Source organism: Pseudophryne corroboree, unplaced genomic scaffold (genome assembly GCF_028390025.1).
Source record: "Pseudophryne corroboree isolate aPseCor3 unplaced genomic scaffold, aPseCor3.hap2 scaffold_147, whole genome shotgun sequence".
Lineage (NCBI taxonomy): Eukaryota > Metazoa > Chordata > Amphibia > Anura > Myobatrachidae > Pseudophryne > Pseudophryne corroboree.
The window spans coordinates 1185159-1203991 of record NW_026968099.1 but is presented as its reverse complement, the minus strand read 5'-3'; the positions used below and the strand labels follow the sequence as shown (position 1 = coordinate 1203991).

Genomic DNA, 18833 nt, shown 5'->3' with positions numbered 1-18833 from the left:
GTCAGATTCATTTGTCTCATATCTTCCTCTAGCCTTGTTCTTCTTTCGAGAGTTTCCTTGTGCTGCCTCAGTTGGATCTCCTTCATTTGACAGGGGGGTGCCCGAGCAGCGACCCTCCCCAGCTCTAGCCCAACTCCTACTTACCTGCCAGGTGAGATACTATGATCATGAAGGTGCTTCTCCCAGGGCAAGGCTCACCCATTGCACTCTGGGTGTGCTGCTCCTGCGATTTCCCCAAATGTGGGAAACTTGACTGCATAATTTGTGTTTCCCTGGTCGGCTCTCGTATAATTCAGATCTCTTTGTCTCAGGTCTCTCTCCAGCTTAGTTTGCTGTCTGTTTCCACTTCTCTTTTCTTGACCCGCTCCCTTCTATGCCCTTGTGCACTATCCTGACTTCTCCCGTATGCTTAATTTGTGCCTTCCAACGCTCAATGCGAACTACAGGTAGTGTTGCAGGGCCCACACCCTTTTACTTGCCTTACAGAGCAGCTCTGGAGCTGTTACAGTGCCCAGCTGCTGCAAGAAATCAGCTTTAATGCTTCAGGGGCTGGGGCATAGCCAACATGAGCCCCACACCGAAGGAGGGTGGAGGTGTTTAATGCGAACTAGGGGTCATCCAAGCGCCGCAAAAGGCCGCCATGCCCTGCATACCCCTTTTCTCTTTTCATATGCAGATGAGGGTTCCAGCCAACTTTGACCCACTGCTTGGATGACTTCACCGTATGCAAATCCGTCTTCTGCAGACCTTCCCCCAGGAATGCTTGTACTAGTTGTTGCATTTGGTTTGTTGTTTGGGGGTGCTTCAGTATTAGGCAGCCTTCTGCCCTCCCATGTTCATCTGAAAATATGTGTTCTCCCTGCAGTTGTTGTCCCCAGATGAGAGTTCCCTTGTGCTGCCTCAGTTGAATCTCCTATACTTGACAGAGTTATGCCTGAGCAGCGGCACTCCCCAGCCCTATCCCAAATCATACTTATTTTGCATAGGAGATACCATGGTCATGAAGATTGTTCTCCCAGGGTGAGGTTCATTCATTGCATTCTGGGTATGCTGGCACCTGTGATTTCCCCAAATGTGGGAAACTCGACTGCATTATTTGTGGTAGTGGGGGACTGTGTTTGTGCTTTCCTCTGGTCAGCTCTGGTAAAAGTCCGATTTCTTTGTCTCAGATCTTCCTCTAGCCTTGTTCTTCTTTCGAGAGTTCCCCTGTGCTGCCTCAGTTGGGTCACCTTCACTTGACAGGGGGGTGCCCGAGCAGCGACCCTCCCCAGCTCAAGCCCAACTCCTACTAACCTGCCAGGTGATATACTATGATCAGGAAGGTGCTTCTCCCAGGGCAAGGCTCACCCATTGCACTCTGGGTGTGCTGATCCTGCGATTTCCCCAAATTTGGGAAACTTGACTGCATAATTTGTGTTTCCCCTGGTCGGCTCTCGTATAATTCAGATCTCTTTGTCTCAGGTCTCTCTCCAGCCTAGTTTGCTGTCTGTTTCCACTTCTCTTTTCTTGAGCCGCTCCCTTCTATGCCCTTGCGCACTATCCTGACTTCTCCCGTATGCTTAATTTGTGCCTTCCAACGCACAATGCGAACTACAGGTAGTGCTGCAGGGCCCACACCCTTTTACTTGCCTTACAGAGCAGCTCTGGAGCTGTTACAGTGCCCAGCTGCTGCAAGAAATCAGCTTGAATGCTTCAGGGGCTGGGGCATAGCCAACATGAGCCCCACACCGAAGGAGGGTGGAGGTGTTTAATGCGAACTAGGAGTCATCCAAGCGCCGCAAAAGGACGCCATGCCCTACATACCCCTTTTCTCTTTTCATATGCAGACGAGGGTTGAAGCCAACTTTGACCCACTGCTTGGATTACATCACCATATGCAAATCCATCTGCTGCAGGCCTTCCCCCAGGAATGCTTGCACTAGTTGTTGCATTTGGTTTGTTGTTTGGGGGTGCTTCAGTATTAGGCAGCCTTCTGCCCTCCCATGTTCATCTGAAAATATGTGTTCTCCCTGCAGTTGTTGTCCCCAGATGAGAGTTCCCTTGTGCTGCCTCAGTTGAATCTCCTATACTTGATAGAGATGTGCCTGAGCAGCGGCCCTCCCCAGCCCTATCCCAAATCATACTTATTTTGCATAGGAGATACCATGGTCATGAAGATTGTTCTCCCAGGGTGAGGTTCATTCATTGCATTCTGGGTATGCTGACCCCTATGATTTCCCCAAATGTGGGAATCTCAACTGCATTATTTGTGGTAGTGGGGGACTGTGTTTGTTCTTTCCTCTGGTCAGCTCTGGTAAAAGTCAGATTTATTTGTCTCAGATCTACCTCTAGCCTTGTTCTTCTTTTGAGAGTTTCCTTATGCTGCCTCAGTTGGATCTCCTTCACTTGACAGGGGGATGCCCGAGCAGCGACCCTCCCCAGCTCTAGCCCAACTCCTACTTACCTGCCAGGTGAGATACTATGATCATGAAGGTGCTTCTCCCAGGGCAAGGCTCACCCATTGCACTCTGGGTGTGCTGCTCCTGCGATTTCCCCAAATGTGGGAAACTTGACTGCATAATTTGTGTTTCCCCTGGTCGGCTCTCGTATAATTCAGATCTCTTTGTCTCAGGTCTCTCTCCAGCTTAGTTTGCTGTCTGTTTCCACTTCTCTTTTCTTGAGCCGCTCCCTTCTATGCCCTTGCGCACTATCCTGACTTCTACCGTATGCTTAATTTGTGCCTTCCAACGCACAATGCGAACTACAGGTAGTGCTGCAGGGCCCACACCCTTTTACTTGCCTTACAGAGCAGCTCTGGAGCTGTTACAGTGCCCAGCTGCTGCAAGAAATCAGCTTTAATGCTTCAGGGGCTGGGGCATAGCCAACATGAGCCCCACACCGAAGGAGGGTGGAGGTGTTTAATGCGAACTAGGGGTCATCCAAGCGCCGCAAAAGGCCGCCATGCCCTGCATACCCCTTTTCTCTTTTCATATGCAGATGAGGGTTCCAGCCAACTTTGACCCACTGCTTGGATGACTTCACCGTATGCAAATCCGTCTTCTGCAGACCTTCCCCCAGGAATGCTTGTACTAGTTGTTGCATTTGGTTTGTTGTTTGGGGGTGCTTCAGTATTAGGCAGCCTTCTGCCCTCCCATGTTCATCTGAAAATATGTGTTCTCCCTGCAGTTGTTGTCCCCAGATGAGAGTTCCCTTGTGCTGCCTCAGTTGAATCTCCTATACTTGACAGAGTTATGCCTGAGCAGCGGCACTCCCCAGCCCTATCCCAAATCATACTTATTTTGCATAGGAGATACCATGGTCATGAAGATTGTTCTCCCAGGGTGAGGTTCATTCATTGCATTCTGGGTATGCTGACCCCTATGATTTCCCCAAATGTGGGAAACTCGACTGCATTATTTGTGGTAGTGGGGGACTGTGTTTGTTCTTTCCTCTGGTCAGCTCTGGTAAAAGTCAGATTTATTTGTCTCAGATCTTCCTCTAGCCTTGTTCTTCTTTCGAGAGTTTCCTTGTGCTGCCTCAGTTGGATCTCCTTCATTTGACAGGGGGGTGCCCGAGCAGCGACCCTCCCCAGCTCTAGCCCAACTCCTACTTACCTGCCAGGTGAGATACTATGATGATGAAGGTGCTTCTCCCAGGGCAAGGCTCACCCATTGCACTCTGGGTGTGCTGCTCCTGCGATTTCCCCAAATGTGGGAAACTTGACTGCATAATTTGTGTTTCCCTGGTCGGCTCTCGTATAATTCAGATCTCTTTGTCTCAGGTCTCTCTCCAGCTTAGTTTGCTGTCTGTTTCCACTTCTCTTTTCTTGAGCCGCTCCCTTCTATGCCCTTGCGCACTATCCTGACTTCTCCCGTATGCTTAATTTGTGCCTTCCAACGCACAATGCGAACTACAGGTAGTGCTGCAGGGCCCACACCCTTTTACTTGCCTTACAGAGCAGCTCTGGAGCTGTTACAGTGCCCAGCTGCTGCAAGAAATCAGCTTTAATGCTTCAGTGGCTGGGGAATAGCCAACATGAGCCCCACACCGAAGGAGGGTGGAGGTGTTTAATGCGAACTAGGGGTCATCCAAGCGCCGCAAAAGGCCGCCATGCCCTGCATACCCCTTTTCTCTTTTCATATGCAGATGAGGGTTCCAGCCAACTTTGACCCACTGCTTGGATGACTTCACCGTATGCAAATCCGTCTTCTGCAGACCTTCCCCCAGGAATGCTTGTACTAGTTGTTGCATTTGGTTTGTTGTTTGGGGGTGCTTCAGTATTAGGCAGCCTTCTGCCCTCCCATGTTCATCTGAAAATATGTGTTCTCCCTGCAGTTGTTGTCCCCAGATGAGAGTTCCCTTGTGCTGCCTCAGTTGAATCTCCTTTACTTGACAGAGTTGTGCCTGAGCAGCGGCACTCCCCAGCCCTATCCCAAATCATACTTATTTTGCATAGGAGATACCATGTTCATGAAGTTTGTTCTCCCAGGGTGAGGTTCATTCATTGCATTCTGGGTATGCTGGCACCTGTGATTTCCCCAAATGTGGGAATCTCAACTGCATTATTTGTGGTAGTGGGGGACTGTGTTTGTTCTTTCCTCTGGTCAGCTCTGGTAAAAGTCAGATTTATTTGTCTCAGATCTACCTCTAGCCTTGTTCTTCTTTTGAGAGTTTCCTTATGCTGCCTCAGTTGGATCTCCTTCACTTGACAGGGGGATGCCCGAGCAGCGACCCTCCCCAGCTCTAGCCCAACTCCTACTTACCTGCCAGGTGAGATACTATGATCATGAAGGTGCTTCTCCCAGGGCAAGGCTCACCCATTGCACTCTGGGTGTGCTGCTCCTGCGATTTCCCCAAATGTGGGAAACTTGACTGCATAATTTGTGTTTCCCCTGGTCGGCTCTCGTATAATTCAGATCTCTTTGTCTCAGGTCTCTCTCCAGCTTAGTTTGCTGTCTGTTTCCACTTCTCTTTTCTTGAGCCGCTCCCTTCTATGCCCTTGCGCACTATCCTGACTTCTACCGTATGCTTAATTTGTGCCTTCCAACGCACAATGCGAACTACAGGTAGTGCTGCAGGGCCCACACCCTTTTACTTGCCTTACAGAGCAGCTCTGGAGCTGTTACAGTGCCCAGCTGCTGCAAGAAATCAGCTTTAATGCTTCAGGGGCTGGGGCATAGCCAACATGAGCCCCACACCGAAGGAGGGTGGAGGTGTTTAATGCGAACTAGGGGTCATCCAAGCGCCGCAAAAGGCCGCCATGCCCTGCATACCCCTTTTCTCTTTTCATATGCAGATGAGGGTTCCAGCCAACTTTGACCCACTGCTTGGATGACTTCACCATATGCAAATCCGTCTTCTGCAGACCTTCCCCCAGGAATGCTTGTACTAGTTGTTGCATTTGGTTTGTTGTTTGGGGGTGCTTCAGTATTAGGCAGCCTTCTGCCCTCCCATGTTCATCTGAAAATATGTGTTCTCCCTGCAGTTGTTGTCCCCAGATGAGAGTTCCCTTGTGCTGCCTCAGTTGAATCTCCTATACTTGACAGAGTTATGCCTGAGCAGCGGCACTCCCCAGCCCTATCCCAAATCATACTTATTTTGCATAGGAGATACCATGGTCATGAAGATTGTTCTCCCAGGGTGAGGTTCATTCATTGCATTCTGGGTATGCTGACCCCTATGATTTCCCCAAATGTGGGAAACTCGACTGCATTATTTGTGGTAGTGGGGGACTGTGTTTGTTCTTTCCTCTGGTCAGCTCTGGTAAAAGTCAGATTTATTTGTCTCAGATCTTCCTCTAGCCTTGTTCTTCTTTCGAGAGTTTCCTTGTGCTGCCTCAGTTGGATCTCCTTCATTTGACAGGGGGGTGCCCGAGCAGCGACCCTCCCCAGCTCTAGCCCAACTCCTACTTACCTGCCAGGTGAGATACTATGATGATGAAGGTGCTTCTCCCAGGGCAAGGCTCACCCATTGCACTCTGGGTGTGCTGCTCCTGCGATTTCCCCAAATGTGGGAAACTTGACTGCATAATTTGTGTTTCCCTGGTCGGCTCTCGTATAATTCAGATCTCTTTGTCTCAGGTCTCTCTCCAGCTTAGTTTGCTGTCTGTTTCCACTTCTCTTTTCTTGAGCCGCTCCCTTCTATGCCCTTGCGCACTATCCTGACTTCTCCCGTATGCTTAATTTGTGCCTTCCAACGCACAATGCGAACTACAGGTAGTGCTGCAGGGCCCACACCCTTTTACTTGCCTTACAGAGCAGCTCTGGAGCTGTTACAGTGCCCAGCTGCTGCAAGAAATCAGCTTTAATGCTTCAGTGGCTGGGGAATAGCCAACATGAGCCCCACACCGAAGGAGGGTGGAGGTGTTTAATGCGAACTAGGGGTCATCCAAGCGCCGCAAAAGGCCGCCATGCCCTGCATACCCCTTTTCTCTTTTCATATGCAGATGAGGGTTCCAGCCAACTTTGACCCACTGCTTGGATGACTTCACCGTATGCAAATCCGTCTTCTGCAGACCTTCCCCCAGGAATGCTTGTACTAGTTGTTGCATTTGGTTTGTTGTTTGGGGGTGCTTCAGTATTAGGCAGCCTTCTGCCCTCCCATGTTCATCTGAAAATATGTGTTCTCCCTGCAGTTGTTGTCCCCAGATGAGAGTTCCCTTGTGCTGCCTCAGTTGAATCTCCTTTACTTGACAGAGTTGTGCCTGAGCAGCGGCACTCCCCAGCCCTATCCCAAATCATACTTATTTTGCATAGGAGATACCATGTTCATGAAGTTTGTTCTCCCAGGGTGAGGTTCATTCATTGCATTCTGGGTATGCTGGCACCTGTGATTTCCCCAAATGTGGGATACTCGACTGCATTATTTGTGGTAGTGGGGGACTGTGTTTGTGCTTTCCTCTGGTCAGCTCTGGTAAAAGTCCGATTTCTTTGTCTCAGATCTTCCTCTAGCCTTGTTCTTCTTTCGAGAGTTCCCTTGTGCTGCCTCAGTTGGGTCACCTTCACTTGACAGGGGGGTGCCCGAGCAGCGACCCTCCCCAGCTCTAGCCCAACTCCTACTAACCTGCCAGGTGATATACTATGATCAGGAAGGTGCTTCTCCCAGGGCAAGGCTCACCCATTGCACTCTGGGTGTGCTGATCCTGCGATTTCCCCAAATTTGGGAAACTTGACTGCATAATTTGTGTTTCCCCTGGTCGGCTCTCGTATAATTCAGATCTCTTTGTCTCAGGTCTCTCTCCAGCCTAGTTTGCTGTCTGTTTCCACTTCTCTTTTCTTGAGCCGCTCCCTTCTATGCCCTTGCGCACTATCCTGACTTCTCCCGTAAGCTTAATTTGTGCCTTCCAACGCACAATGCGAACTACAGGTAGTGCTGCAGGGCCCACACCCTTTTACTTGCCTTACAGAGCAGCTCTGGAGCTGTTACAGTGCCCAGCTGCTGCAAGAAATCAGCTTGAATGCTTCAGGGGCTGGGGCATAGCCAACATGAGCCCCACACCGAAGGAGGGTGGAGGTGTTTAATGCGAACTAGGGGTCATCCAAGCGCCGCAAAAGGACGCCATGCCCTGCATACCCCTTTTCTCTTTTCATATGCAGACGAGGGTTGAAGCCAACTTTGACCCACTGCTTGGATTACATCACCATATGCAAATCCATCTGCTGCAGGCCTTCCCCCAGGAATGCTTGCACTAGTTGTTGCATTTGGTTTGTTGTTTGGGGGTGCTTCAGTATTAGGCAGCCTTCTGCCCTCCCATGTTCATCTGAAAATATGTGTTCTCCCTGCAGTTGTTGTCCCCAGATGAGAGTTCCCTTGTGCTGCCTCAGTTGAATCTCCTATACTTGACAGAGTTATGCCTGAGCAGCGGCACTCCCCAGCCCTATCCCAAATCATACTTATTTTGCATAGGAGATACCATGGTCATGAAGATTGTTCTCCCAGGGTGAGGTTCATTCATTGCATTCTGGGTATGCTGACCCCTATGATTTCCCCAAATGTGGGAAACTCGACTGCATTATTTGTGGTAGTGGGGGACTGTGTTTGTTCTTTCCTCTGGTCAGCTCTGGTAAAAGTCAGATTTATTTGTCTCAGATCTTCCTCTAGCCTTGTTCTTCTTTCGAGAGTTTCCTTGTGCTGCTTCAGTTGGATCTCCTTCATTTGACAGGGGGGTGCCCGAGCAGCGACCCTCCCCAGCTCTAGCCCAACTCCTACTTACCTGCCAGGTGAGATACTATGATCATGAAGGTGCTTCTCCCAGGGCAAGGCTCACCCATTGCACTCTGGGTGTGCTGCTCCTGCGATTTCCCCAAATGTGGGAAACTTGACTGCATAATTTGTGTTTCCCTGGTCGGCTCTCGTATAATTCAGATCTCTTTGTCTCAGGTTTCTCTCCAGCTTAGTTTGCTGTCTGTTTCCACTTCTCTTTTCTTGAGCCACTCCCTTCTATGCCCTTGTGCACTATCCTGACTTCTCCCGTATGCTTAATTTGTGCCTTCCAACGCACAATGCGAACTACAGGTAGTGCTGCAGGGCCCACACCCTTTTACTTGCCTTACAGAGCAGCTCTGGAGCTGTTACAGTGCCCAGCTGCTGCAAGAAATCAGCTTGAATGCTTCAGGGGCTGGGGCATAGCCAACATGAGCCCCACACCGAAGGAGGGTGGAGGTGTTTAATGCGAACTAGGGGTCATCCAAGCGCCGCAAAAGGCCGCCATGCCCTGCATACCCCTTTTCTCTTTTCATATGCAGACGAGGGTTGAAGCCAACTTTGACCCACTGCTTGGATGACATCACCATATGCAAATCCATCTGCTGCAGGCCTTCCCCCAGGAATGCTTGCACTAGTTGTTGCATTTGGTTTGTTGTTTGGGGGTGCTTCAGTATTAGGCAGCCTTCTGCCCTCCCATGTTCATCTGAAAATATGTGTTCTCCCTGCAGTTGTTGTCCCCAGATGAGAGTTCCCTTGTGCTGCCTCAGTTGAATCTCCTTTACTTGACAGAGTTGTGCCTGAGCAGCGGCACTCCCCAGCCCTATCCCAAATCATACTTATTTTGCATAGGAGATACCATGGTCATGAAGTTTGTTCTCCCAGGGTGAGGTTCATTCATTGCATTCTGGGTATGCTTGCACCTGTGATTTCCCCAAATGTGGGAAACTCGACTGCATTATTTGTGGTAGTGGGGGACTGTGTTTGTGCTTTCCTCTGGTCAGCTCTGGTAAAAGTCCGATTTCTTTGTCTCAGATCTTCCTCTAGCCTTGTTCTTCTTTCGAGAGTTCCCTTGTGCTGCCTCAGTTGGGTCACCTTCACTTGACAGGGGGGTGCCCGAGCAGCGACCCTCCCCAGCTCTAGCCCAACTCCTACTAACCTGCCAGGTGATATACTATGATCAGGAAGGTGCTTCTCCCAGGGCAAGGCTCACCCATTGCACTCTGGGTGTGCTGATCCTGCGATTTCCCCAAATTTGGGAAACTTGACTGCATAATTTGTGTTTCCCCTGGTCGGCTCTCGTATAATTCAGATCTCTTTGTCTCAGGTCTCTCTCCAGCCTAGTTTGCTGTCTGTTTCCACTTCTCTTTTCTTGAGCCGCTCCCTTCTATGCCCTTGCGCACTATCCTGACTTCTCCCGTATGCTTAATTTGTGCCTTCCAACGCACAATGCGAACTACAGGTAGTGCTGCAGGGCCCACACCCTTTTACTTGCCTTACAGAGCAGCTCTGGAGCTGTTACAGTGCCCAGCTGCTGCAAGAAATCAGCTTGAATGCTTCAGGGGCTGGGGCATAGCCAACATGAGCCCCACACCGAAGGAGGGTGGAGGTGTTTAATGCGAACTAGGGGTCATCCAAGCGCCGCAAAAGGCCGCCATGCCCTGCACGCCCCTTTTCTCTTTTCATATGCAGATGAGGGTCCCAGCCAACTTTGACCCACTGCTTGGATGACTTCACCGTATGCAAATCCGTCTTCTGCAGACCTTCCCCCAGGAATGCTTGTACTAGTTGTTGCATTTGGTTTGTTGTTTGGGGGTGCTTCAGTATTAGGCAGCCTTCTGCCCTCCCATGTTCATCTGAAAATATGTGTTCTCCCTGCAGTTGTTGTCCCCAGATGAGAGTTCCCTTGTGCTGCCTCAGTTGAATCTCCTATACTTGACAGAGTTATGCCTGAGCAGCGGCACTCCCCAGCCCTATCCCAAATCATACTTATTTTGCATAGGAGATACCATGGTCATGAAGTTTGTTCTCCCAGGGTGAGGTTCATTCATTGCATTCTGGGTATGCTGACACCTGTGATTTCCCCAAATGTGGGAAACTAGACTGCATTATTTGTGGTAGTGGGGGACTGTGTTTGTTCTTTCCTCTGGTCAGCTCTGGTAAAAGTCAGATTCATTTGTCTCATATCTTCCTCTAGCCTTGTTCTTCTTTCGAGAGTTTCCTTGTGCTGCCTCAGTTGGATCTCCTTCATTTGACAGGGGGGTGCCCGAGCAGCGACCCTCCCCAGCTCTAGCCCAACTCCTACTTACCTGCCAGGTGAGATACTATGATCATGAAGGTGCTTCTCCCAGGGCAAGGCTCACCCATTGCACTCTGGGTGTGCTGCTCCTGCGATTTCCCCAAATGTGGGAAACTTGACTGCATAATTTGTGTTTCCCTGGTCGGCTCTCGTATAATTCAGATCTCTTTGTCTCAGGTCTCTCTCCAGCTTAGTTTGCTGTCTGTTTCCACTTCTCTTTTCTTGACCCGCTCCCTTCTATGCCCTTGTGCACTATCCTGACTTCTCCCGTATGCTTAATTTGTGCCTTCCAACGCTCAATGCGAACTACAGGTAGTGTTGCAGGGCCCACACCCTTTTACTTGCCTTACAGAGCAGCTCTAGAGCTGTTACAGTGCCCAGCTGCTGCAAGAAATCAGCTTTAATGCTTCAGGGGCTGGGGCATAGCCAACATGAGCCCCACACCGAAGGAGGGTGGAGGTGTTTAATGCGAACTAGGGGTCATCCAAGCGCCGCAAAAGGCCGCCATGCCCTGCATACCCCTTTTCTCTTTTCATATGCAGATGAGGGTTCCAGCCAACTTTGACCCACTGCTTGGATGACTTCACCGTATGCAAATCCGTCTTCTGCAGACCTTCCCCCAGGAATGCTTGCACTAGTTGTTGCATTTGGTTTGTTGTTTGGGGGTGCTTCAGTATTAGGCAGCCTTCTGCCCTCCCATGTTCATCTGAAAATATGTGTTCTCCCTGCAGTTGTTGTCCCCAGATGAGAGTTCCCTTGTGCTGCCTCAGTTGAATCTCCTATACTTGACAGAGTTATGCCTGAGCAGCGGCACTCCCCAGCCCTATCCCAAATCATACTTATTTTGCATAGGAGATACCATGGTCATGAAGATTGTTCTCCCAGGGTGAGGTTCATTCATTGCATTCTGGGTATGCTGGCACCTGTGATTTCCCCAAATGTGGGAAACTCGACTGCATTATTTGTGGTAGTGGGGGACTGTGTTTGTGCTTTCCTCTGGTCAGCTCTGGTAAAAGTCCGATTTCTTTGTCTCAGATCTTCCTCTAGCCTTGTTCTTCTTTCGAGAGTTCCCCTGTGCTGCCTCAGTTGGGTCACCTTCACTTGACAGGGGGGTGCCCGAGCAGCGACCCTCCCCAGCTCTAGCCCAACTCCTACTAACCTGCCAGGTGATATACTATGATCAGGAAGGTGCTTCTCCCAGGGCAAGGCTCACCCATTGCACTCTGGGTGTGCTGATCCTGCGATTTCCCCAAATTTGGGAAACTTGACTGCATAATTTGTGTTTCCCCTGGTCGGCTCTCGTATAATTCAGATCTCTTTGTCTCAGGTCTCTCTCCAGCCTAGTTTGCTGTCTGTTTCCACTTCTCTTTTCTTGAGCCGCTCCCTTCTATGCCCTTGCGCACTATCCTGACTTCTCCCGTATGCTTAATTTGTGCCTTCCAACGCACAATGCGAACTACAGGTAGTGCTGCAGGGCCCACACCCTTTTACTTGCCTTACAGAGCAGCTCTGGAGCTGTTACAGTGCCCAGCTGCTGCAAGAAATCAGCTTGAATGCTTCAGGGGCTGGGGCATAGCCAACATGAGCCCCACACCGAAGGAGGGTGGAGGTGTTTAATGCGAACTAGGAGTCATCCAAGCGCCGCAAAAGGACGCCATGCCCTACATACCCCTTTTCTCTTTTCATATGCAGACGAGGGTTGAAGCCAACTTTGACCCACTGCTTGGATTACATCACCATATGCAAATCCATCTGCTGCAGGCCTTCCCCCAGGAATGCTTGCACTAGTTGTTGCATTTTGTTTGTTGTTTGGGGGTGCTTCAGTATTAGGCAGCCTTCTGCCCTCCCATGTTCATCTGAAAATATGTGTTCTCCCTGCAGTTGTTGTCCCCAGATGAGAGTTCCCTTGTGCTGCCTCAGTTGAATCTCCTATACTTGATAGAGATGTGCCTGAGCAGCGGCCCTCCCCAGCCCTATCCCAAATCATACTTATTTTGCATAGGAGATACCATGGTCATGAAGATTGTTCTCCCAGGGTGAGGTTCATTCATTGCATTCTGGGTATGCTGACCCCTATGATTTCCCCAAATGTGGGAATCTCAACTGCATTATTTGTGGTAGTGGGGGACTGTGTTTGTTCTTTCCTCTGGTCAGCTCTGGTAAAAGTCAGATTTATTTGTCTCAGATCTACCTCTAGCCTTGTTCTTCTTTTGAGAGTTTCCTTATGCTGCCTCAGTTGGATCTCCTTCACTTGACAGGGGGATGCCCGAGCAGCGACCCTCCCCAGCTCTAGCCCAACTCCTACTTACCTGCCAGGTGAGATACTATGATCATGAAGGTGCTTCTCCCAGGGCAAGGCTCACCCATTGCACTCTGGGTGTGCTGCTCCTGCGATTTCCCCAAATGTGGGAAACTTGACTGCATAATTTGTGTTTCCCCTGGTCGGCTCTCGTATAATTCAGATCTCTTTGTCTCAGGTCTCTCTCCAGCTTAGTTTGCTGTCTGTTTCCACTTCTCTTTTCTTGAGCCGCTCCCTTCTATGCCCTTGCGCACTATCCTGACTTCTACCGTATGCTTAATTTGTGCCTTCCAACGCACAATGCGAACTACAGGTAGTGCTGCAGGGCCCACACCCTTTTACTTGCCTTACAGAGCAGCTCTGGAGCTGTTACAGTGCCCAGCTGCTGCAAGAAATCAGCTTTAATGCTTCAGGGGCTGGGGCATAGCCAACATGAGCCCCACACCGAAGGAGGGTGGAGGTGTTTAATGCGAACTAGGGGTCATCCAAGCGCCGCAAAAGGCCGCCATGCCCTGCATACCCCTTTTCTCTTTTCATATGCAGATGAGGGTTCCAGCCAACTTTGACCCACTGCTTGGATGACTTCACCGTATGCAAATCCGTCTTCTGCAGACCTTCCCCCAGGAATGCTTGTACTAGTTGTTGCATTTGGTTTGTTGTTTGGGGGTGCTTCAGTATTAGGCAGCCTTCTGCCCTCCCATGTTCATCTGAAAATATGTGTTCTCCCTGCAGTTGTTGTCCCCAGATGAGAGTTCCCTTGTGCTGCCTCAGTTGAATCTCCTATACTTGACAGAGTTATGCCTGAGCAGCGGCACTCCCCAGCCCTATCCCAAATCATACTTATTTTGCATAGGAGATACCATGGTCATGAAGATTGTTCTCCCAGGGTGAGGTTCATTCATTGCATTCTGGGTATGCTGACCCCTATGATTTCCCCAAATGTGGGAAACTCGACTGCATTATTTGTGGTAGTGGGGGACTGTGTTTGTTCTTTCCTCTGGTCAGCTCTGGTAAAAGTCAGATTTATTTGTCTCAGATCTTCCTCTAGCCTTGTTCTTCTTTCGAGAGTTTCCTTGTGCTGCCTCAGTTGGATCTCCTTCATTTGACAGGGGGGTGCCCGAGCAGCGACCCTCCCCAGCTCTAGCCCAACTCCTACTTACCTGCCAGCTGAGATACTATGATGATGAAGGTGCTTCTCCCAGGGCAAGGCTCACCCATTGCACTCTGGGTGTGCTGCTCCTGCGATTTCCCCAAATGTGGGAAACTTGACTGCATAATTTGTGTTTCCCTGGTCGGCTCTCGTATAATTCAGATCTTTTTGTCTCAGGTCTCTCTCCAGCTTAGTTTGCTGTCTGTTTCCACTTCTCTTTTCTTGAGCCGCTCCCTTCTATGCCCTTGCGCACTATCCTGACTTCTCCCGTATGCTTAATTTGTGCCTTCCAACGCACAATGCGAACTACAGGTAGTGCTGCAGGGCCCACACCCTTTTACTTGCCTTACAGAGCAGCTCTGGAGCTGTTACAGTGCCCAGCTGCTGCAAGAAATCAGCTTTAATGCTTCAGTGGCTGGGGAATAGCCAACATGAGCCCCACACCGAAGGAGGGTGGAGGTGTTTAATGCGAACTAGGGGTCATCCAAGCGCCGCAAAAGGCCGCCATGCCCTGCATACCCCTTTTCTCTTTTCATATGCAGATGAGGGTTCCAGCCAACTTTGACCCACTGCTTGGATGACTTCACCGTATGCAAATCCGTCTTCTGCAGACCTTCCCCCAGGAATGCTTGTACTAGTTGTTGCATTTGGTTTGTTGTTTGGGGGTGCTTCAGTATTAGGCAGCCTTCTGCCCTCCCATGTTCATCTGAAAATATGTGTTCTCCCTGCAGTTGTTGTCCCCAGATGAGAGTTCCCTTGTGCTGCCTCAGTTGAATCTCCTTTACTTGACAGAGTTGTGCCTGAGCAGCGGCACTCCCCAGCCCTATCCCAAATCATACTTATTTTGCATAGGAGATACCATGTTCATGAAGTTTGTTCTCCCAGGGTGAGGTTCATTCATTGCATTCTGGGTATGCTGGCACCTGTGATTTCCCCAAATGTGGGAAACTCGACTGCATTATTTGTGGTAGTGGGGGACTGTGTTTGTGCTTTCCTCTGGTCAGCTCTGGTAAAAGTCCGATTTCTTTGTCTCAGATCTTCCTCTAGCCTTGTTCTTCTTTCGAGAGTTCCCTTGTGCTGCCTCAGTTGGGTCACCTTCACTTGACAGGGGGGTGCCCGAGCAGCGACCCTCCCCAGCTCTAGCCCAACTCCTACTAACCTGCCAGGTGATATACTATGATCAGGAAGGTGCTTCTCCCAGGGCAAGGCTCACCCATTGCACTCTGGGTGTGCTGATCCTGCGATTTCCCCAAATTTGGGAAACTTGACTGCATAATTTGTGTTTCCCCTGGTCGGCTCTCGTATAATTCAGATCTCTTTGTCTCAGGTCTCTCTCCAGCCTAGTTTGCTGTCTGTTTCCACTTCTCTTTTCTTGAGCCGCTCCCTTCTATGCCCTTGCGCACTATCCTGACTTCTCCCGTAAGCTTAATTTGTGCCTTCCAACGCACAATGCGAACTACAGGTAGTGCTGCAGGGCCCACACCCTTTTACTTGCCTTACAGAGCAGCTCTGGAGCTGTTACAGTGCCCAGCTGCTGCAAGAAATCAGCTTGAATGCTTCAGGGGCTGGGGCATAGCCAACATGAGCCCCACACCGAAGGAGGGTGGAGGTGTTTAATGCGAACTAGGGGTCATCCAAGCGCCGCAAAAGGACGCCATGCCCTGCATACCCCTTTTCTCTTTTCATATGCAGACGAGGGTTGAAGCCAACTTTGACCCACTGCTTGGATTACATCACCATATGCAAATCCATCTGCTGCAGGCCTTCCCCCAGGAATGCTTGCACTAGTTGTTGCATTTGGTTTGTTGTTTGGGGGTGCTTCAGTATTAGGCAGCCTTCTGCCCTCCCATGTTCATCTGAAAATATGTGTTCTCCCTGCAGTTGTTGTCCCCAGATGAGAGTTCCCTTGTGCTGCCTCAGTTGAATCTCCTATACTTGACAGAGTTATGCCTGAGCAGCGGCACTCCCCAGCCCTATCCCAAATCATACTTATTTTGCATAGGAGATACCATGGTCATGAAGATTGTTCTCCCAGGGTGAGGTTCATTCATTGCATTCTGGGTATGCTGACCCCTATGATTTCCCCAAATGTGGGAAACTCGACTGCATTATTTGTGGTAGTGGGGGACTGTGTTTGTTCTTTCCTCTGGTCAGCTCTGGTAAAAGTCAGATTTATTTGTCTCAGATCATCCTCTAGCCTTGTTCTTCTTTCGAGAGTTTCCTTGTGCTGCTTCAGTTGGATCTCCTTCATTTGACAGGGGGGTGCCCGAGCAGCGACCCTCCCCAGCTCTAGCCCAACTCCTACTTACCTGCCAGGTGAGATACTATGATCATGAAGGTGCTTCTCCCAGGGCAAGGCTCACCCATTGCACTCTGGGTGTGCTGCTCCTGCGATTTCCCCAAATGTGGGAAACTTGACTGCATAATTTGTGTTTCCCTGGTCGGCTCTCGTATAATTCAGATCTCTTTGTCTCAGGTTTCTCTCCAGCTTAGTTTGCTGTCTGTTTCCACTTCTCTTTTCTTGAGCCACTCCCTTCTATGCCCTTGTGCACTATCCTGACTTCTCCCGTATGCTTAATTTGTGCCTTCCAACGCACAATGCGAACTACAGGTAGTGCTGCAGGGCCCACACCCTTTTACTTGCCTTACAGAGCAGCTCTGGAGCTGTTACAGTGCCCAGCTGCTGCAAGAAATCAGCTTTAATGCTTCAGGGGCTGGGGCATAGCCAACATGAGCCCCACACCGAAGGAGGGTGGAGGTGTTTAATGCGAACTAGGGGTCATCCAAGCGCCGCAAAAGGCCGCCATGCCCTGCATACCCCTTTTCTCTTTTCATATGCAGATGAGGGTTCCAGCCAACTTTGACCCACTGCTTGGATGACTTCACCGTATGCAAATCCGTCTTCTGCAGACCTTCCCCCAGGAATGCTTGTACTAGTTGTTGCATTTGGTTTGTTGTTTGGGGCTGCTTCAGTATTAGGCAGCCTTCTGCCCTCCCGTGTTCATCTGAAAATATGTGTTCTCCCTGCAGTTGTTGTCCCCAGATGAGAGTTACCTTGTGCTGCCTCAGTTGAATCTCCTATACTTGACAGAGTTATGCCTGAGCAGCGGCACTCCCCAGCCCTATCCCAAATCATACTTATTTTGCATAGGAGATACCATGGTCATGAAGATTGTTCTCCCAGGGTGAGGTTCATTCATTGCATTCTGGGTATGCTGACCCCTATGATTTCCCCAAATGTAGGAAACTCGACTGCATTATTTGTGGTAGTGGGGGACTGTGTTTGTTCTTTCCTCTGGTCAGCTCTGGTAAAAGTCAGATTTATTTGTCTCAGATCTTCCTCTAGCCTTGTTCTTCTTTCGAGAGTTTCCTTGTGCTGCCTCAGTTGGATCTCCTTCATTTGACAGGGGGGTGCCCGAGCAGCGACCCTCCCCAGCTCTAGCCCAACTCCTACTTACCTGCCAGGTGAGATATTATGATCATGAAGGTGCTTCTCCCAGGGCAAGGCTCACCCATTGCACTCTGGGTGTGCTGCTCCTGCGATTTCCCCAAATGTGGGAAACTTGACTGCATAATTTGTGTTTCCCTGGTCGGCTCTCGTATAATTCAGATCTCTTTGTCTCAGGTCTCTCTCCAGCCTAGTTTGCTGTCTGTTTACACTTCTCTTTTCTTGAGCCGCTCCCTTCTATGCCCTTGCGCTCTATCCTGACTTCTCCCGTATGCTTAATTTGTGCCTTCCAACGCACAATGCGAACTACAGGTAGTGCTGCAGGGCCCACACCCTTTTACTTGCCTTACAGAGCAGCTCTGGAGCTGTTACAGTGCCCAACTGCTGCAAGAAATCAGCTTGAATGCTTCAGGGGCTGGGGCATAGCCAACATGAGCCCCACACCGAAGGAGGGTGGAGGTGTTTAATGCGAACTAGGGGTCATCCAAGCGCCGCAAAAGGCCGCCATGCCCTGCACGCCCCTTTTCTCTTTTCATATGCAGATGAGGGTCCCAGCCAACTTTGACCCACTGCTTGGATGACTTCACCGTATGCAAATCCGTCTTCTGCAGACCTTCCCCCAGGAATGCTTGTACTAGTTGTTGCATTTGGTTTGTTGTTTGGGGGTGCTTCAGTATTAGGCAGCCTTCTGCCCTCCCATGTTCATCTGAAAATATGTGTTCTCCCTGCAGTTGTTGTCCCCAGATGAGAGTTCCCTTGTGCTGCCTCAGTTGAATCTCCTATACTTGACAGAGTTATGCCTGAGCAGCGGCACTCCCCAGCCCTATCCCAAATCATACTTATTTTGCATAGGAGATACCATGGTCATGAAGTTTGTTCTCCCAGGGTGAGGTTCATTCATTGCATTCTGGGTATGCTGACACCTGTGATTTCCCCAAATGTGGGAAACTAGACTGCATTATTTGTGGTAGTGGGGGACTGTGTTTGTTCTTTCCTCTGGTCAGCTCTGGTAAAAGTCAGATTCATTTGTCTCATATCTTCCTCTAGCCTTGTTCTTCTTTCGAGAGTTTCCTTGTGCTGCCTCAGTTGGATCTCCTTCATTTGACAGGGGGGTGCCCGAGCAGCGACCCTCCCCAGCTCTAGCCCAACTCCTACTTACCTGCCAGGTGAGATACTATGATCATGAAGGTGCTTCTCCCAGGGCAAGGCTCACCCATTGCACTCTGGGTGTGCTGCTCCTGCGATTTCCCCAAATGTGGGAAACTTGACTGCATAATTTGTGTTTCCCTGGTCGGCTCTCGTATAATTCAGATCTCTTTGTCTCAGGTCTCTCTCCAGCTTAGTTTGCTGTCTGTTTCCACTTCTCTTTTCTTGACCCGCTCCCTTCTATGCCCTTGTGCACTATCCTGACTTCTCCCGTATGCTTAATTTGTGCCTTCCAACGCTCAATGCGAAC

The 18833-nt window shown here is 50.0% G+C and overlaps 33 non-coding genes across 33 annotated transcripts; all 33 read left to right on the top strand.

Annotated features, from left to right (window-relative positions):
* Positions 1–136: 136 nt before the first annotated feature.
* LOC134997922 (U1 spliceosomal RNA) lies at positions 137–297 on the top strand. Its single transcript, XR_010200294.1, has one exon. It is a non-coding gene; the product is annotated as a U1 spliceosomal RNA (small nuclear RNA).
* Positions 298–969: 672 nt separating this feature from the next.
* On the top strand, positions 970–1133 carry LOC134997831 (U1 spliceosomal RNA). The gene has a single exon (XR_010200207.1). It is a non-coding gene; the product is annotated as a U1 spliceosomal RNA (small nuclear RNA).
* A 152-nt stretch (positions 1134–1285) lies between these two features.
* Positions 1286–1448, top strand: LOC134997994 (U1 spliceosomal RNA). Its single transcript, XR_010200360.1, has one exon. It is a non-coding gene; the product is annotated as a U1 spliceosomal RNA (small nuclear RNA).
* Positions 1449–2119: 671 nt separating this feature from the next.
* On the top strand, positions 2120–2283 carry LOC134997828 (U1 spliceosomal RNA). Its single transcript, XR_010200204.1, has one exon. It is a non-coding gene; the product is annotated as a U1 spliceosomal RNA (small nuclear RNA).
* A 152-nt stretch (positions 2284–2435) lies between these two features.
* On the top strand, positions 2436–2598 carry LOC134997932 (U1 spliceosomal RNA). The gene has a single exon (XR_010200304.1). It is a non-coding gene; the product is annotated as a U1 spliceosomal RNA (small nuclear RNA).
* Positions 2599–3269: 671 nt separating this feature from the next.
* LOC134997810 (U1 spliceosomal RNA) lies at positions 3270–3433 on the top strand. The gene has a single exon (XR_010200186.1). It is a non-coding gene; the product is annotated as a U1 spliceosomal RNA (small nuclear RNA).
* Positions 3434–3585: 152 nt separating this feature from the next.
* On the top strand, positions 3586–3746 carry LOC134997951 (U1 spliceosomal RNA). The gene has a single exon (XR_010200322.1). It is a non-coding gene; the product is annotated as a U1 spliceosomal RNA (small nuclear RNA).
* Positions 3747–4418: 672 nt separating this feature from the next.
* On the top strand, positions 4419–4582 carry LOC134997890 (U1 spliceosomal RNA). Its single transcript, XR_010200262.1, has one exon. It is a non-coding gene; the product is annotated as a U1 spliceosomal RNA (small nuclear RNA).
* Positions 4583–4734: 152 nt separating this feature from the next.
* Positions 4735–4897, top strand: LOC134997931 (U1 spliceosomal RNA). The gene has a single exon (XR_010200303.1). It is a non-coding gene; the product is annotated as a U1 spliceosomal RNA (small nuclear RNA).
* A 671-nt stretch (positions 4898–5568) lies between these two features.
* Positions 5569–5732, top strand: LOC134997809 (U1 spliceosomal RNA). Its single transcript, XR_010200185.1, has one exon. It is a non-coding gene; the product is annotated as a U1 spliceosomal RNA (small nuclear RNA).
* Positions 5733–5884: 152 nt separating this feature from the next.
* LOC134997950 (U1 spliceosomal RNA) lies at positions 5885–6045 on the top strand. The gene has a single exon (XR_010200321.1). It is a non-coding gene; the product is annotated as a U1 spliceosomal RNA (small nuclear RNA).
* Positions 6046–6717: 672 nt separating this feature from the next.
* LOC134997884 (U1 spliceosomal RNA) lies at positions 6718–6881 on the top strand. Its single transcript, XR_010200257.1, has one exon. It is a non-coding gene; the product is annotated as a U1 spliceosomal RNA (small nuclear RNA).
* A 152-nt stretch (positions 6882–7033) lies between these two features.
* LOC134997992 (U1 spliceosomal RNA) lies at positions 7034–7196 on the top strand. The gene has a single exon (XR_010200359.1). It is a non-coding gene; the product is annotated as a U1 spliceosomal RNA (small nuclear RNA).
* Positions 7197–7867: 671 nt separating this feature from the next.
* LOC134997808 (U1 spliceosomal RNA) lies at positions 7868–8031 on the top strand. The gene has a single exon (XR_010200184.1). It is a non-coding gene; the product is annotated as a U1 spliceosomal RNA (small nuclear RNA).
* A 152-nt stretch (positions 8032–8183) lies between these two features.
* Positions 8184–8344, top strand: LOC134997921 (U1 spliceosomal RNA). The gene has a single exon (XR_010200293.1). It is a non-coding gene; the product is annotated as a U1 spliceosomal RNA (small nuclear RNA).
* A 672-nt stretch (positions 8345–9016) lies between these two features.
* LOC134997877 (U1 spliceosomal RNA) lies at positions 9017–9180 on the top strand. The gene has a single exon (XR_010200250.1). It is a non-coding gene; the product is annotated as a U1 spliceosomal RNA (small nuclear RNA).
* A 152-nt stretch (positions 9181–9332) lies between these two features.
* Positions 9333–9495, top strand: LOC134997991 (U1 spliceosomal RNA). Its single transcript, XR_010200358.1, has one exon. It is a non-coding gene; the product is annotated as a U1 spliceosomal RNA (small nuclear RNA).
* Positions 9496–10166: 671 nt separating this feature from the next.
* LOC134997895 (U1 spliceosomal RNA) lies at positions 10167–10330 on the top strand. The gene has a single exon (XR_010200267.1). It is a non-coding gene; the product is annotated as a U1 spliceosomal RNA (small nuclear RNA).
* Positions 10331–10482: 152 nt separating this feature from the next.
* Positions 10483–10643, top strand: LOC134997920 (U1 spliceosomal RNA). The gene has a single exon (XR_010200291.1). It is a non-coding gene; the product is annotated as a U1 spliceosomal RNA (small nuclear RNA).
* A 672-nt stretch (positions 10644–11315) lies between these two features.
* LOC134997830 (U1 spliceosomal RNA) lies at positions 11316–11479 on the top strand. The gene has a single exon (XR_010200206.1). It is a non-coding gene; the product is annotated as a U1 spliceosomal RNA (small nuclear RNA).
* Positions 11480–11631: 152 nt separating this feature from the next.
* LOC134997990 (U1 spliceosomal RNA) lies at positions 11632–11794 on the top strand. The gene has a single exon (XR_010200357.1). It is a non-coding gene; the product is annotated as a U1 spliceosomal RNA (small nuclear RNA).
* A 671-nt stretch (positions 11795–12465) lies between these two features.
* On the top strand, positions 12466–12629 carry LOC134997827 (U1 spliceosomal RNA). Its single transcript, XR_010200203.1, has one exon. It is a non-coding gene; the product is annotated as a U1 spliceosomal RNA (small nuclear RNA).
* A 152-nt stretch (positions 12630–12781) lies between these two features.
* On the top strand, positions 12782–12944 carry LOC134997930 (U1 spliceosomal RNA). Its single transcript, XR_010200302.1, has one exon. It is a non-coding gene; the product is annotated as a U1 spliceosomal RNA (small nuclear RNA).
* Positions 12945–13615: 671 nt separating this feature from the next.
* Positions 13616–13779, top strand: LOC134997807 (U1 spliceosomal RNA). The gene has a single exon (XR_010200183.1). It is a non-coding gene; the product is annotated as a U1 spliceosomal RNA (small nuclear RNA).
* A 152-nt stretch (positions 13780–13931) lies between these two features.
* On the top strand, positions 13932–14092 carry LOC134997981 (U1 spliceosomal RNA). Its single transcript, XR_010200348.1, has one exon. It is a non-coding gene; the product is annotated as a U1 spliceosomal RNA (small nuclear RNA).
* Positions 14093–14764: 672 nt separating this feature from the next.
* On the top strand, positions 14765–14928 carry LOC134997872 (U1 spliceosomal RNA). The gene has a single exon (XR_010200246.1). It is a non-coding gene; the product is annotated as a U1 spliceosomal RNA (small nuclear RNA).
* A 152-nt stretch (positions 14929–15080) lies between these two features.
* LOC134997989 (U1 spliceosomal RNA) lies at positions 15081–15243 on the top strand. The gene has a single exon (XR_010200356.1). It is a non-coding gene; the product is annotated as a U1 spliceosomal RNA (small nuclear RNA).
* Positions 15244–15914: 671 nt separating this feature from the next.
* Positions 15915–16078, top strand: LOC134997806 (U1 spliceosomal RNA). The gene has a single exon (XR_010200182.1). It is a non-coding gene; the product is annotated as a U1 spliceosomal RNA (small nuclear RNA).
* A 152-nt stretch (positions 16079–16230) lies between these two features.
* Positions 16231–16391, top strand: LOC134997919 (U1 spliceosomal RNA). The gene has a single exon (XR_010200290.1). It is a non-coding gene; the product is annotated as a U1 spliceosomal RNA (small nuclear RNA).
* Positions 16392–17063: 672 nt separating this feature from the next.
* On the top strand, positions 17064–17227 carry LOC134997875 (U1 spliceosomal RNA). Its single transcript, XR_010200248.1, has one exon. It is a non-coding gene; the product is annotated as a U1 spliceosomal RNA (small nuclear RNA).
* A 152-nt stretch (positions 17228–17379) lies between these two features.
* Positions 17380–17540, top strand: LOC134997898 (U1 spliceosomal RNA). The gene has a single exon (XR_010200270.1). It is a non-coding gene; the product is annotated as a U1 spliceosomal RNA (small nuclear RNA).
* A 672-nt stretch (positions 17541–18212) lies between these two features.
* LOC134997894 (U1 spliceosomal RNA) lies at positions 18213–18376 on the top strand. The gene has a single exon (XR_010200266.1). It is a non-coding gene; the product is annotated as a U1 spliceosomal RNA (small nuclear RNA).
* A 152-nt stretch (positions 18377–18528) lies between these two features.
* LOC134997918 (U1 spliceosomal RNA) lies at positions 18529–18689 on the top strand. The gene has a single exon (XR_010200289.1). It is a non-coding gene; the product is annotated as a U1 spliceosomal RNA (small nuclear RNA).
* Positions 18690–18833: the final 144 nt, after the last annotated feature.